At 36.4% G+C, this 15,775-nt stretch overlaps 4 non-coding genes across 4 annotated transcripts; all 4 read left to right on the top strand.

The window, feature by feature from the left end:
• Window positions 1-842: 842 nt before the first annotated feature.
• Window positions 843-914, top strand: TRNAG-UCC (transfer RNA glycine (anticodon UCC)). Its single transcript has one exon. It is a non-coding gene; the product is annotated as a tRNA-Gly (tRNA).
• A 2,003-nt stretch (window positions 915-2,917) lies between these two features.
• On the top strand, window positions 2,918-2,990 carry TRNAR-ACG (transfer RNA arginine (anticodon ACG)). The gene has a single exon. It is a non-coding gene; the product is annotated as a tRNA-Arg (tRNA).
• Window positions 2,991-4,722: 1,732 nt separating this feature from the next.
• Window positions 4,723-4,794, top strand: TRNAG-UCC (transfer RNA glycine (anticodon UCC)). The gene has a single exon. It is a non-coding gene; the product is annotated as a tRNA-Gly (tRNA).
• A 10,908-nt stretch (window positions 4,795-15,702) lies between these two features.
• TRNAR-ACG (transfer RNA arginine (anticodon ACG)) lies at window positions 15,703-15,775 on the top strand. Its single transcript has one exon. It is a non-coding gene; the product is annotated as a tRNA-Arg (tRNA).

Here is a 15,775-nt window from a genome sequence, read left to right as displayed (position 1 = left end):
CAAAACATCCTCCAAGCAGCTGTTTGTTGCTAAACTCCCATTGCCTGGCCACACAACTTTCCTTTCTTATACCTTCCTTTAGACATCTTTTAGTGATTCTGAAACCTCAGAAAGTCTATTGTTTCGAAACACACCAAATACGCTCGAGCTGACGTATTTTGCTCATTTTTATTGCAGCGCATTGTGATTAGCCATCCTTATTTAAATATATGGTCAACGTATTACAAGCGTACGCGTAAGCCATGAAAACGCGTTACGAACGCGTCGTTATTCGTACACTTACAAGTCCAATCTGGGTGGATTATCAAAAAATATCAACTCCAACTTCAGACTTTCTGATTATGGGGTGAGAATAGCAATAGAAATTTATTGGGCAAAGATTTCTACAAAAATAGAATCAAAAAGAAAAAAACACGTATTTGATTATCAGTCAGTTTCTCCGAACTTTTGGTTTTGGAAAGTGATTTCGTATAACTTAAACCGAACATAAATCACAAAAACACAAATATGAAGTGTAATGTATTTACCCTGTAGATGCGAACATTCTTTACCTCAATTTCTCTGCATAAAAATGGATATACCCCACTAGAATTTTTAAACGCTTCAAATAATCGAGTTACATTTCCCTAAAATTATGACATTGAAGTAATAATCTTTAGAAAACACGATTTTTTTCTCTAACCAACTTCTTACAATTTATGAACATCTATGTTGCTTTTAATTTATCATCAGGTAGAGATAATGGTGGTCTGTGATTCGCTAGCAGTAGGTGTCGGAATATATTGGCGTCAGGCAAGACAACAATATACGTTCTACATAAGGCAAGAGAGCTACAATACATCGCGATGGTGGTGTAATGGTTAGCATAGTTGCCTTCCAAGCAGTTGATCCGGGTTCGATTCCCGGCCATCGCAGTGTACATTTTTAATATGTACCTCTTCAATTCTGTCCATGGGAATATGCTAAGTTACTAGTGGCAAATATGTTTTTCTCAAAGAATGGTTTCAAAGAGCGCTTTTAGTAAGCGCCCTGAATAATCAATTAGAATCGGTTTAAAGTTCTGTAAAATCATTTTCTTATACTGTATATTATTATCGAAAAGATAGTACAGTTTTCTGTGCGATAGCGGATTGAGAAGGATCATTTTGTGAAGGAGTAACACCTCCTTTTCAATTAATGTACGTTTGAAACTTGGAAACGTTCGGGGTAAAAAAAAAAAATCTGTACGTATTTGACCGTGAGTGTATCCACAAAAGGGTGTATTCTCTTCCACAATAATACACATATTTTTGCTGGGACAAGGAAAACTATGTGCTTATTATGCCAGTGTCCGTAAAGAAGGTTTTACTGCAGCGCCGTAATGTAATTTTTTTTTCTGGAGGGGCAAGTATTATATTTGGGCTCTTTCGTAACATTCGAAAATATGTCCCTTCTTTCCATGCTTCCCTTGTTCAGTGTGGGCCCCGGAACCTATGGGCTCTCCTGCACGCCCCTGGTCCCTTCATACATGACAAATTAATTAAGGGTACAATATTGACAAGTCTCAAAGCTATACGAATAAATATTATTTCTAAGACCCCTAGTCGTAAACTTTTTTACAGAAATGGGCTCAAGAATCAATTTAGTTTTTTATATCTTTTGTATGCTGTTTTGTTTATGTAAACCTGTTTAATGCTTCATTTATAATTTCATTTTCGTCTCGTATATGGAGCAAGAAAATTTTGTTTTAAAATGGGACCCCTCGAACGGTCGAACTGCGGAAATCTTTCCTGTGGTAGCAGTTGCTCTCTGCCTTCTAGAAGTTACGGCCTTGTTTTAGCTAGGCGACATCGAAGTAACACATTATGACATGTTGAGTATATGTTAACTAGAACAATCAATACACGCATAAGCACATTGTGATGGTAGTGTCATTTCAACATGATTACTTCCTAAGCAATTGATGACAATTTGATTCTCATCTACTATATACGGAAGACTCATCAGTATATTTCTCGCTACATGATAAACTGCCAGCCTAAAGATTTGCAAGAATGTTTTAGAAATCTCATATCATTAAAGTAGCTCTAAGTAAACAAAAATTAATAAAATATTGTTAGATCACTTGCTTAAATCTACAAAAAATCACAATTATGTAATTCATCTTCGCAAATAAGAAGGACATTTTGTTAGATATTATTACAATTCGTAATATACAAACAAAAATATTCAATTTTTAAAGATTTTTTTCATTTCTCGCTTCCCATCTGTTCTGATACAGAAACCCTTTAATAGTTGACCAAAACTGTTCAATTGGTCGAAGGTCTGTAGCAAAAGGTGGATTATCTTGTTTACAAAAGTTACATTTTCATTGTTATATATGATACCACTTATTTCGCATAGTGAGATGAAGCAAGCTCTGGCCAAAAGACATAATTATAGGAATGGTACTTTCGATATAAAGAATAAGTCGTTTCTTAATGTACTTCTGTAAGTACTATCTGTGAAACAATTAAATGCATATTTATCGTGTGATAGTATCGTCTGCCTCTGGAGGCAGAATTAAGACGTCTCTTCTGAAACAGAGACAGCACCACTCAGTTCTATAATATCAAATAAAATACAATTTAAAACAAATTTCATTAGTAGGTCTATTAAATAATCTAAGTAAGCAAAAATAAAGAAATAACTTAAAACTATATTGCAAGCTTAAGTTATCAGTGTAATATCCACACAAATCGAAAAAAGTTGGATTTGCTATATTTTAAATACAATGTGCTTGGCTTATTAATAACCCGCACATGGCTATAACTTGCAAGACAACACACTTCTCTATTTTATAATTTAACTTCCGATTACCTGTTGATAATGAGTGAATGTGGAAAATTCTGTAAAGTTGATGAGAATGGAATGAAGCACTTCTAATGTGTTAACGAACGGCCCAGTGGCGCAACGGATAACGCGTCTGACTACGGATCAGAAGATTCCAGGTTCGAATCCTGGCTGGGTCGTGTTTTTTCACTGATTCTCGAAAGTCTAATAACTAACCGGTAAAGTCGATGGTGCTGTATAACAACAAATACATATCATTAAATGAAATCATAACTAATACTCAATTCTGCTCCAAGAATCACTCCGAATGTAATTTGGAAAACTTCTATTTCTCTCTTCAAAGAATGTTATTGCTTGTGCATTTACATACTTTTGGTAACATCAGTGTTGTTCACTGTTTTAACATACACAGTTTTTCATTACGACGTCATACTACACTCATAGGCATGTATTTTTCACCCGAATATTAAAAACGCCATTCCATAGAATATTTTCAACTATTTCGTACAATTTCCTTAATTCGAGAGATTTATTCTCTTCAATATGTGTTAGGCCCAATGAAATAGAACCTACAACGGCAATTACTCTGAGTCGGACGTCGAAGTGCAGAAGAGTTTTTATTGTCTTTACTTCACTAGCTGGTCCAATGAGTACTGCATAATACAAATGTTCAAATTGTTATCTCAGTAACAATGGAGAATGTGTCAAATAAAAACTACTTATTTTCAGATCAGCATTCGTGATGTGAAACTGAGGGAAAGCATCTTAGTGTACAGCTATACTAGGATGCGTTTCCCATGTGTTACCGTTGGCAGTGAACGCGATTTAGGTGGCTAAATGGTAATATTCTTTTGTCAGAGTTATAAATCATACTGTGAGCCAATTAGGGATTCCAAGTTTTGCTGTCACACCCTTATTCTCATTCATGCCAATCACGGGAAATAATCCTATTGTGTTACATAAATTTTTCTGTGATTAGCTAATTTTTCGGAATTTTCTTGTATTTTTGTGAATTTTCTTTTGTTATAAACGCACATACTTTACAATATCAGAATTTCAATACTCTCCACAAAACATCCTCCAAGCAGCTGTTTGTTGCTAAACTTCCCTTGCCTGGCCACACGTCTTTCCTTTCTTATACCTTCCTTTAGACATGTTTTAGTGATTCTGAAACCTCAGAAAGTCTATTGTTTCGAAACACACCAAATACGCTCGAGCTGACGTATTTTGCTCATTTTTATTGCAGCGCATTGTGATTAGCCATCCTTATTTAAATATATGGTCAACGTATTACAAGCGTACGCGTAAGCCATGAAAACGCGTTACGAACGCGTCGTTATTCGTACACTCACAAGTCCAATCTGGATGGATTATCAAAAAATATGAACTCCAACTTCAGACTTTCTGATTATGGGGTGAGAATAGCAATAGAAATTTATTGGGCAAAGATTTCTACAAAAATAGAATCACAAAGAAAAAAACACGTATTTGATTATCAGTCAGTTTCTCCGAACTTTTGGTTTTGGAAAGTGATTTCGTATAACTTAAACCGAACATAAATCACAAAAACACAAATATGAAGTGTAATGTATTTACCCTGTAGATGCGAACATTCTTTACCTCAATTTCTCTGCATAAAAATGGATATACCCCACTAGAATTTTTAAACGCTTCAAATAATCGAGTTACATTTCCCTAAAATTATGACATTGAAGTAATAATCTTTAGAAAACACGATTTTTTTCTCTAACCAACTTCTTACAATTTATGAACATCTATGTTGCTTTTAATTTATCATCAGGTAGAGATAATGGTGGTCTGTGATTCGCTAGCAGTAGGTGTCGGAATATATTGGCGTCAGGCAAGACAACAATATACGTTCTACATAAGGCAAGAGAGCTACAATACATCGCGATGGTGGTGTAATGGTTAGCATAGTTGCCTTCCAAGCAGTTGATCCGGGTTCGATTCCCGGCCATCGCAGTGTACATTTTTAATATGTACCTCTTCAATTCTGTCCATGGGAATATGCTAAGTTACTAGTGGCAAATATGTTTTTCTCAAAGAATGGTTTCAAAGAGCGCTTTTAGTAAGCGCCCTGAATAATCAATTAGAATCGGTTTAAAGTTCTGTAAAATCATTTTCTTATACTGTATATTATTATCGAAAAGATAGTACAGTTTTCTGTGCGATAGCGGATTGAGAAGGATCATTTTGTGAAGGAGTAACACCTCCTTTTCAATTAATGTACGTTTGAAACTTGGAAACGTTCGGGGTAAAAAAAAAAAATCTGTACGTATTTGACCGTGAGTGTATCCACAAAAGGGTGTATTCTCTTCCACAATAATACACATATTTTTGCTGGGACAAGGAAAACTATGTGCTTATTATGCCAGTGTCCGTAAAGAAGGTTTTACTGCAGCGCCGTAATGTAATTTTTTTTTTCTGGAGGGGCAAGTATTATATTTGGGCTCTTTCGTAACATTCGAAAATATGTCCCTTCTTTCCATGCTTCCCTTGTTCAGTGTGGGCCCCGGAACCTATGGGCTCTCCTGCACGCCCCTGGTCCCTTCATACATGACAAATTAATTAAGGGTACAATATTGACAAGTCTCAAAGCTATACGAATAAATATTATTTCTAAGACCCCTAGTCGTAAACTTTTTTACAGAAATGGGCTCAAGAATCAATTTAGTTTTTTATATCTTTTGTATGCTGTTTTGTTTATGTAAACCTGTTTAATGCTTCATTTATAATTTCATTTTCGTCTCGTATATGGAGCAAGAAAATTTTGTTTTAAAATGGGACCCCTCGAACGGTCGAACTGCGGAAATCTTTCCTGTGGTAGCAGTTGCTCTCTGCCTTCTAGAAGTTACGGCCTTGTTTTAGCTAGGCGACATCGAAGTAACACATTATGAGATGTTGAGTATATGTTAACTAGAACAATCAATACACGCATAAGCACATTGTGATGGTAGTGTCATTTCAACATGATTACTTCCTAAGCAATTGATGACAATTTGATTCTCATCTACTATATACGGAAGACTCATCAGTATATTTCTCGCTACATGATAAACTGCCAGCCTAAAGATTTGCAAGAATGTTTTAGAAATCTCATATCATTAAAGTAGCTCTAAGTAAACAAAAATTAATAAAATATTGTTAGATCACTTGCTTAAATCTACAAAAAATCACAATTATGTAATTCATCTTCGCAAATAAGAAGGACATTTTGTCAGATATTATTACAATTCGTAATATACAAACAAAAATATTCAATTTTTAAAGATTTTTTTCATTTCTCGCTTCCCATCTGTTCTGATACAGAAACCCTTTAATAGTTGACCAAAACTGTTCAATTGGTCGAAGGTCTGTAGCAAAAGGTGGATTATCTTGTTTACAAAAGTTACATTTTCATTGTTAGATATGATTCAACTGTCAGCGATCCGGGGGTCACACTAAACCGTAGTTGGGTTTTTTAATTGAGCGCCAGCGCCTAGCCCTATTGAGGGTAGCGAGTGCGAGTCCCAATGAAATAACTAAGTGCAAGCCAAACCTGAGCCCCAATGTGATTGGTGAGCATGAGCCCGAGTGAGCGGGAGCCTCGACGTAATTGAGCAAGGGTCGAATGAAAAAGGGCCATTTATGGCCTACAGCATTTATTTTAATAGATCCAAATAGTAATGTTATTCGACAAATAACAAACAAACGAATGTCATTATTTTGAAGATAATATTTTAGTTCTACTCCTTGGTCTAGTCGAACGGTCTAAAGCTTTCGGCAGATGGTCATAAAGCGAAACGCATGTTGAGCTCGAATTCCATTGAAGAGCATAGGCGTTTTTACCGTTCTTGATAAGCCTCGATTTTACTGTTTAGCCTTGTCTATTTATGGAAAGGTAAAACTCTGTAATGAAGAAATCGAAACAGAGCCACTAGTTACTCGTCTTTCTCTCTTCCAAGATACAGTTTTGCACCAGAAACGCTAAAAACGAAATTCAATTTTTTAATATATATTTTTAGAAGAAACTAATTTTATTCATTTTCAGATCAGAACATATTTACTAGTATTTCGTCATTCGCCTGATGGGCCAAAAGCGTTTAAAAACCCAGACTTAATGAATTGTGCCGAAATATGAGGGACATCCAGAAAATAAAGACCGTTCAGTTATACAAAGGGGAAAACTCAATAGTTATTGGAAAAACAATTCTGTTACATATCTGAAGCATCCTTCACTTCTCTACATAATCACCACCTTCATTTAAACGTTTGTCATATCTGTTCATGAGCTCGAGAATTCAGCCATTATGCTTTTTTGCCGCAAGCTCATTAAGCCACGTGGTCATTGCATTCAATTTGGATGGGAAATTTTTGATCAACCACCCAATAGTCTGGACCTTGCTCTAGCAATTTTGCACCTTTTCCCTAAGCCGAAAGAATTTCTGGGCGGTAAATGTTTTGGAAGTGATTAAGAGTTGGACAATGCAGTGACCACTTGACTTAATGAACTGTTGGTAAAAGAGTATAATATGGGAAATCTGAAGCTCGTGACCATATACGGTAAATGTTTAATTATAGGAGATGATTAGTCTATGTAGACAAGTGAAGGAAGCTTCAAGTATGCAACAGATTTTTTTTTTAAAAATATAAATATTGTTTTTCATTTTGTATCTGTCTTTACTTTCTGCATGACCCTCGTATAAACTCTAGACTCCCTGATTACGAGATGAGAATACTAATAGAGGAACATTGGGCTAGCTGTGTTCATAGTTTAAGCATTTCTACAAAACAACATAACTTATTTGGGTATCGCTCACACAGTTCCCCTACCATTTTGATTCTACAAATTAAGTTCATATATAAAAGAGCTTAATATACACAAGTAAATAAATAAATAAATAAATAAATAAAACATACAAACTTGTAGTGTTGTATTTGTTGTATGAATGTGAACTATCTGAAACATCAATTTATCTGCATAAAGATGGACACTTTAACTCCAAACTCGTGAATTATTCGAATTATGTTTTTTTCTACTTGACGTAAAGCAATAACATTTAGAAATCATGATTTGTTCTTCAAGTAATTTGTTATGAGTTTAAAAAAAAGTCTATGTTACATGCAATTTATCCTATCAAATAGACAACGCTAATGATGGTATGTGATTCCTGGCAGCGAAAGTCTCGGAAGGTATTGCCTTTTTTTTTTTTTTTTTTTTTACTTGTTTATTGTTAATAATTCATATTACATATCAGCGCAAAATTCAGAAAAAAATAAGACTACACATTGGTACAGTTTGTAGTTACAAAGTGAATATATATAGTAGAACAAATAACAAGAACTTTACATGTCAATTATAGTGCATACCCATACAAGAGGTAATTCAGGTAATGCGCAAAGAGCTTTTTCTTTCTTGGTGGTGGTAATTTACCGTATCGTAAACACAGGAAATCTTTGTAGGTGTGATGTGCTTGGGGAGAACTAGGGGACAGAATAAATTCAATGGTATTAGCAGTGAGCCATACAACAGAGTTTTGCTTCTCATTAGGAAAAAAACTTAAAATCAGGAAACAAAAGCATGTGAACAGTAATGGAATCCATGCTTATTTTACACAAATATTGAACCATTTCTCTATAGGTTTTCCAAACTGAGATCGATCCGTTGCAGGTGGTGAGACGGTGTTCTAAAGTATCAACTTGTCCACAAAGAGAACACTGGTTGTCATCTGTAATATGAAGGTGATGTCGTTTAGCCTTAGTATCTATAATGTTATTAACAGTTCTGTACCATAAGGAGCGGGCTGAGGTTGACACAACAGTAGATGAAATTGTTCTCCAAATACGTTGCCAATGCGCAGATGGGAATTTTGTAACTATGTGAGGACATTGGCTTCGTTGTTCTTGTAGAAACAAGTTATAGAGAAGTTTCACTCTGTGAGGTAAGGTTTGAAGGCCACGGGCAGACAGGTAGAAATAATTACATATTACATCTTTAAAATACCAAAAGTCGGGAGGAATTTGAGATAAGTTCACAGGTAGTACTCCATCATTGGTAGCTACGAGAGACGAAAGAACGGTCGTGCTGAGTTGATCTCCAATACCTTGAATGTTTTGGAATCCTCGGTAGGAGAATAAAGCTTTCGTTTTACTTGCAACATGGATCAAGTTGAGCCCTCCTGCACCATATGGTAAACATGGAGTTGGATATCGTACTCGAAAAATCATACCTGTCCACACAAACCAGTTACCAATGCTCGTAAACTTCTGAATGTAAGATGTAGGCATAGGCAAAATTTGACAGACGTACCACAACTTGGAAAATGCATATGTATTCACAAAGTAGACACGAGATATCAACGACAGGTGACGAGATGTATGTTGATGTAAAACAGAGCGAACCTTCAGAAAAACATCTTCAAAATTTTTTGCTATACTCTCATTCAAGTTGCAGGAAAAATAAATACCAAGTACTTTCATAATCTTTACTACCTGAGGAAAATTGGTATATTCATTCGTAGAACCATTTCCTAATGGCATAAGTTTAGATTTCAAGCGATTAAGACGTGCTCCTGACTGTTCAGAGTACTTGTGAACGCAATCTTCAACTACTTCTAAATCCTGGGGATCACGAAGGAAAACATGTACGTCATCAGCAAAACTATACACCTTAACAGGAACATTGCAGATAGTAAGGCCTTGGATACGTTGCGCAATGCTGTGTAGGAAAGGACAGATGGAAATTATAAAAAGAGTCATGCTTAATGGACATCCTTGCCTAACGCTGCGTTTGAGTTTAAGAGGTGTAGTCAGGAACCCATTGATTTTTAATTTCGATTGAGCGTCACCATACAGGACGCGAATCCAACGGACAAATAAGTCTCCAACGCCCATATGGTTCAATACTGACCACAAATAATTGTGATCTACACGATCAAAGGCTTGGTTAAAATCTAAAGATAGCAAAGCATGACTAGTAGTGTTAGTCTGAAAATTTGCAATAACATCTCGAACAGTTTGAAGTACGTGATATATTTTTTTCACTCCGACTCGTGCATATTGAAATGGTCCAGCGAGAATATCAATATAGTGGGAGAGTCTGTTGTTCAAACAACGAGCAAGCAACTTGTAATCACAATTCAGGAGAGTGATGGGTCGATAATGAGTAACACTTGTAGGGTGTGCTTGCTTAGGTATAAATACTGTGACACCAGGACTTCTATACAGTCTCTGTGGTTTGTTACTGAAATATTCATTAACGAGACAGGTCAGTGTTTCACCAATTAGAGGGAAAAACTTAACATACCATTCTGCAGATATGCCATCTAGTCCTGGAGATTTACCTTTCGGAGCTGCGAGAACAGCGTGATGTACATCTTCAATACTAAAAGCTCGAACAAGAGATTGCTGCGCTGCATCATCAAGAATACCAGAAAGTGAAGCAGATAATTCCCCAGACGTTGTAGTAGTGTCTGCAATACTATAAAGTTCTGAGTAGTGCATCCAAAACACATGTTTGATGGAAGCAGCATTCTGATGAAGATGTCCGTCGTCATCTATGATTTGATGGATCCATTTTCCTTGGCCTCGTTTGATTTCTTTGAGGATATGATGTAATGATGGTTCTTCATCAGCATCTATTATGGGAACTTTGCTTCTGACCTTGATGCCAGCTACACGGCGGCGATGCAAATTGAGAAGCAAAGCTTGATAGCGCTTAACCTGAGAGAACATAGATAAGTCAGAAACAGCAGCACAGCGAGCTTCTCGCAAACACCTGGTATAAAAGTAATGCAGATTACGAAGATCTCTGGATTTTTCAGATGAGTACCACCGACAGAAACTTGCAAACCGTGGTTTGAAATAAGTATTCCACCAGTCGCCTATTGTGGGAAAGTATTGACGTTGCCTAAGCCAGTAACGCCATTTGGACTGAAACTCAGCACAGAATTGATCGTCTTCCAATAACGATGTGTTGAATTGCCAATAACCCCTACCTCGTTCAACTCGAAGATCAGGAAAGCTGAAAGATACGATATAGGCTGAGTGAACAGAAAAGGAGGTGGGGGCAATTTCAACGTGCTTAATGCATGGTACCAACACAGGAGATACATATATGCGATCAAGGCGAGAGGCACTCTGGTGTGATAAATAAGTGTAATCCTGTGCTTGTGGCTTCAGACAGATCCATGTGTCTCGTAAATGAAGTCCATTGATTAACTCGTGGAGGGTATGGCAGTAGTTAAATCCCGGCGTTTGATCTTCAGGCCTTAAAACGCAATTATAATCTCCAGCCAAAATTAACCTTTCAACATTGGGTCCAAGCGACAGAGCAACGTCCTGAGAAAAGAAAGCATTTCGCCTGGTTCGAGCTTGTGAACCACTCGGAGAATAAATATTGACAAGATTGATGTCTCCTAGATTACCTCGTATTATTCGAGCAGAGGGATGGAACACAGGTGAAGAAAAATTTGTTGAATGTCGGTAAGCAATAGCTGTACCTGTGCCACTATTGTCAAAGTTATTTTCTATAGCATAGGATGGACTAAGATTTAATTCAGAAATACCAACCTCTTGTAAAAGGGCAACGTCAATGCCCTCTATGCGCAAAAAGTCACAAAGAGCAAACTGCTTGGCGGAACTTTGCAAATTATTAATGTTAATCGTAGCAATTTTAAGCATCATCACACTGGTAAGCACAGAAAACCACCGACACAAAAGAATGAGCAGAGAAAGTAAATATAGCGGCATAATTTCTGACAAGAGAAACAATAAAAGAAAGCTTAAAACATCTAAATGACATACATATCAATCTAACGTATTATAGAAGAAGAGACTAACGTGCTGTAAGATACTTAAACTGAATTCATTAAAATATAGCACATGTACTGTATTAAGAACCATATTACGACATAATGTCAGTATTTGGAGACAGAATAGACGCATTCGTGTCATTTTCAGACTTTTTAAATAGCTTTTGACTCAATTCATTACGTTTCGTACGCTTGCGTCGATTTCGATTGTCGTCAGTAACTGTACTTACTTCCATGATAGGAGAAGCGACCTCCGACTCACTAGACTGAGATGGGGGGGAGGAGCATGAAACCTTTCTTCAGGAGAACCACACTTTGCTTGGGAGCCAGGCGAGCAGCTCTCATTACGATTAACTGTCGTAGAAATCGGGGCAGTAGAGAGATCTTCTCCCCCAGGAACTGTTTCGAGATCAGAAACAGAATTAGATGAAGGTGCATCAGATGGGAATAGTAACGGCTGTGAACCATCTTGTTTTTCAGTGGAACAACTAAAACACGCACTTGCGGACGATTCTGAGGAAACACTCTTAGCACTGTTCGGCTCGCAGGAAACATTCGTACTTGGTAGTTCCGGAAATTGAGAAGCGTCTATTGTAGGTACATTTGCGTCAGATGAGCACGGTACACTAGTGGTGGGTTTGTTCCAGTGTCGGGAAGGAATGGGCAAACTGTCAAATTTAGGCATAAGACGCTCTGCAGGATCGTTATTGCGAAATATAGGAGCTACCTTCCCTGCATAACTGTTCGGATCACTGGGAATTCGAAGGGGACAATTGGAGTACATATGAGCCCCATTGCACCTGAGACAGGTTCGGATCTGGTTGGGGTACGTGACACAAAACTTTTGTCCTTGGATGACAACAAAAGATGGAATAGGCCTTTTTACTTCCATACGTATTAATTTACGCCCGGTTCGTATAGGGTAAACATGATCAACGGAATATAGTTCATCAGAAATTTTCGAGATGATCCCATAGTCCCCAAGAACTTTCTTAATTTCAAAATCGTCAAGTTCCATTGGTGTACAAAGCAATTTAACTGTTATAATTTGCACATCAGCCCACAAAACTGGTACCGCATGTTGACCATCTGTATCACTATAGTACACAGTTCCGTCAGAAGCACGCAAAACGTTTTCACAAAGTTCTTCGGTACGTAGTTTCACATACAACAATTTACGATAAACATCCATTTCAATACTCAACACATCATCAACAGAAAACTTGAAAGAATCACTGAGCCACTGATGCAAACTCAAGGTACTTGGTCGCTGTGAAACACCACCAAAATCATATTTTAATGTATTGACCCTTTTTAACGACATGGTTCATTCAACGAATTCACTCACAAAAATTACAGAGGAAAAAAAACGAAAAAAAGAACAACAGCAAAACGAATGTTAAGGAAAGCACCGTTGAAGGTAAACACGTCAGAGCTTGTTGCACAGAGCGAAGACACGTCTACTCACTTCAACAACCAAACACAGTATGCCTTTAGACAAGATGATGACACAAATTCTACAGTAAACCAAAGAGTTTACTACGCGTTGCGAATGATAGTGAAATGATTAGCCTAATTGCTTTGCGAGTAGTTGATCCGGGTTCGTTTTCCAAATATCACAGGGTAAAGTTTCAACACAGTGTTGCCAGATCTGAAAATGAAAAAAAGTAGCGAGGTTGTGCTTGATAAAGTAACGGATTTGAAGCATTTGTAGTCCAAGCTAAAAATGAATTATTTTTCACCTATACACTTTTACTTATATACTAAATTGATTCGGATGTCTGAGTTGGCAACTGTCAGGCGGCGACTGTAGTTTCGGAGTGTGTTGGTGATGTGTTAGGGCAAACTTCATACTACATCAGAAACAGTAGAACTGGATTGCGCAATGAACTGACCAGACAATGATAGTAGAAAATGAGCGACCTTTCTAATTTCCAGAAAGAGTTGAGTTGATTTTAGTTTAGCGTCCCTTTCAGCAGCGAGGCTATATGAGACGTGGACCTACTGATTAACGTGGAATCCGAACCACATGAGCTCCCGCCGGGAATCGAACCCGGGTATCCCACGCCAAAGACGCGTACGCTAACCGCTTAGCCACGGATGAGCTCTAATTTCCAGAAAGACTGCTAATGCGCAAGCCAAGCTAATTTTGGTAGCGAAGACATTTAAAAAAATCATTGTAGCCCAATCTGACAACACTGTTTTAACAATACTCTCCCTTTTTTTTTTTTTACCTCGAATATATTAACTATGTGGTCCATCTGAATATATTAAAGTACTAGTAAATGTTTCTTTCTTCAAAAAACATTTTTTAAAAAAATATTGTTATTAATTAAACTAAATGATAAATTAAGACTAGTTAAAGTGTTGTAAAATCCACATCTAAATTTCACTGCAGAAAAGATAGCGTATCCTTCTGCGGAAAACTAAAAGAAACTTGTGAATATCTTTAAATGTAAAATCTAGACGTCTGGTAGTCATTCCCTCCATGCTCCATATCACAAACCACATAATTTCCCCTCGTATATCTCCTTTCTGAAAAAAAAAAAAAAATACTTTTTAAAATTACAGTCGAAGATGTAAGACGGAGAAGATGGAAAAAGAAACTTTAGCATATTCTCCTCCTCCTCCTGAATATCCACATGAAGTGTTCCCACCTTACATTTTGTTTTGGAAAGATGGCAGCCCTAGAGGCCCCATCACTAAGAAATTAAAATACCGCTAATTTTACAGTAATTACGTGATATCTTCAAATAGATAAAAAAAAAATAATAATCGAAATGTGGAACAAGAGCGCCCTAGACAATATTATTTTACGTGAGATACCATTATCACGACTCACTTATTTGCTTTCGATTTCTAGCCATTTAGGAAATCGGCATTTATTTTCGCATTTCTTAATGACTGCAAACCGAAAGCTACTAGGTGACTGGTAATAACGGTACCTCATTGAAAATAATATTGTCTAACGCGCTGTTGTTCCAAATTTCGATTATCTTTTATCTATTTGAAGATATCACATAATTACTGTAAAATTAGCGGTATTTTAATTTCGCAGTGATTAGGCTTCTTAATGAACGCGAAATCGAACTAGTGTGAAGTGTGAGTGACATAGAGGGAGCCATGCGACTGAGTTAAAGTGAGTCTCAAAGAGATTACTTACGAGCATGAGAACCATTTAAGGATGGTGAACCTGAAGCTGAATAAGCACAATTACAAAATGGCCATCTCTGATACAGAAGTATATATATATATATATATATATATATATATATATATATATATATATATATATATATATATATATATATATATATATATATATATATATATATATATATATATATATATATATATATATATATAAAGAAATACTTGTTTAGTTTCTCCCCAAAATTACTTGCTTGTGACTCTGGCTCACTTGTACTAATTTCGGTTTCTTTTTTAGGTTAGGTGTTAACTTCGATTCCGAGTAATCGTTTACAACAGCTCACTATAAGTCTTACAGTTAGTACTGGCTCTGGAGCCGTCAGTAAATTTGGGGGAATAATAAATGACATCCAAACAAGAATTGACCTGTTTACATATTCAGCTTTTTTCTTTTTTTCTTTTTTTTTTACCATTTTTATGTATATAAAATAAAGAGATCTGTTACCACCTTTGTCAATTAAGTTCCAAGCAATACTTTCAGTAGAGGCAGAAAGAAATACAATAAGAAATCTTTTTTTTCAAACAAGAACAGCACAATACAGTTGTGTTATATTTCAAGTAAAAGACCATTTAAAACAAAAGTTTATTAGCATGTATTAACAAATTAAAGAATTAAAAAAAATACAAAAGAACTATTTAAAACTGGTTTGCAAGCTTCAGTTATCAGTATAATATGCACTCAAACCGAAAAAAAATATGGATTGATATTCAAATACAATGTGCTTGGCTTATTAACAAACCACAAATGTAGACAACACAGTTCTCTACTTGTTAATTTAAGTAACTTCATTTCTCCATGATAGTTCCGCATGGAAAATTCTGCAAAGTCAATGAGAGTATATTCACCACACCTAGTGTATGCAGCAAGGGCCCAGTGGCGCAACGGATAACGCGTCTGACTACGGATCAGAAGATTCCAGGTTCGAATCCTGGCTGGGTCG

This window comes from Thermobia domestica, chromosome 10, assembly GCF_964235325.1.
Source record: "Thermobia domestica chromosome 10, izTheDome1.hap1.1, whole genome shotgun sequence".
Taxonomy (NCBI): Eukaryota; Metazoa; Arthropoda; class Insecta; order Zygentoma; family Lepismatidae; genus Thermobia; species Thermobia domestica.
Note: the sequence above shows the minus strand (reverse complement) of the source record. Positions and strands in the feature narration are given on the sequence as shown.